The following is an 859-nucleotide window of genomic DNA, read 5'->3' as shown; positions in this document are numbered from 1 at the left end:
CTTCTTCAGAAATTTCTGAAGAAGAGTCTAGACCCGAAACGTCAGCTTTCCTGCTCCTCTGATGCTGCTTGGCCTGCTGTGTTCATCCAGCTCTACACCTTGCTATCTCAGATTCTCCAGCATCGGTAGTTCCCACTATCTCTAGGCTTTTCTCCAGTAGGTTTGGTTCACTCTGGCAATGTCAATGTTATGGTCAAGGTGTAAATATAGTTGGATTCTGTAGACTGGGCCAATACTGACACTGGAGACAAGCAGACTAAGGCCTCCCTGAAAGGTTGTTCCTCGTGTTTTGCTTTGGAGATTAGTCTTAATCTTAGTATCCAATTCACAAAATGGACATTTACTGCTATTTTGAGTTGTATAGTGTAAATACACCCTACAACCTTTCAGCCTAAACAAAACATCCCAACTCCTATACTCCATGCACTGACCAACAAAGGCAAGCGTACCAAATGCCTTCTTCACTACCCTATCTACCTGTGACTCATCTCACCTAAAAGGTGGCACTTTTGACTATGCAGCACTCTCTTTATCCCCTGCACCACCGCCAAAGCTCCCCCCTACACCCCAGTTCAGACCTGGTACAATTCTCTGTTGAGAGAATGGGCTGATATTTCTTCCAGGGGAGCTGGGGCCATACGTTCGTCAAAAACAGGAGCTGACCCCACTCCAGGGGATGGTGGGTGCCGGGGGGGGGGGCTTTGGTTCCTATCAGAGAATTGTGCGTCGTCTTCCCCAGGTCTGTGCTGGGCAGTTTGGAATGCCAGTGTTTATCAGGATGTATAGTGGCCTTCTAAATGTGGCATGGGTGCCAGGGATGCTGATCTTCTCTCCAAGTGGCAGGCTGCCCTGGTGGCAT

The sequence above is a fragment of the Rhincodon typus genome, chromosome 16, assembly GCF_021869965.1.
Source record: "Rhincodon typus isolate 14 chromosome 16, sRhiTyp1.1, whole genome shotgun sequence".
NCBI classification, from domain to species: domain Eukaryota; kingdom Metazoa; phylum Chordata; class Chondrichthyes; order Orectolobiformes; family Rhincodontidae; genus Rhincodon; species Rhincodon typus.
Note: the sequence above shows the minus strand (reverse complement) of the source record.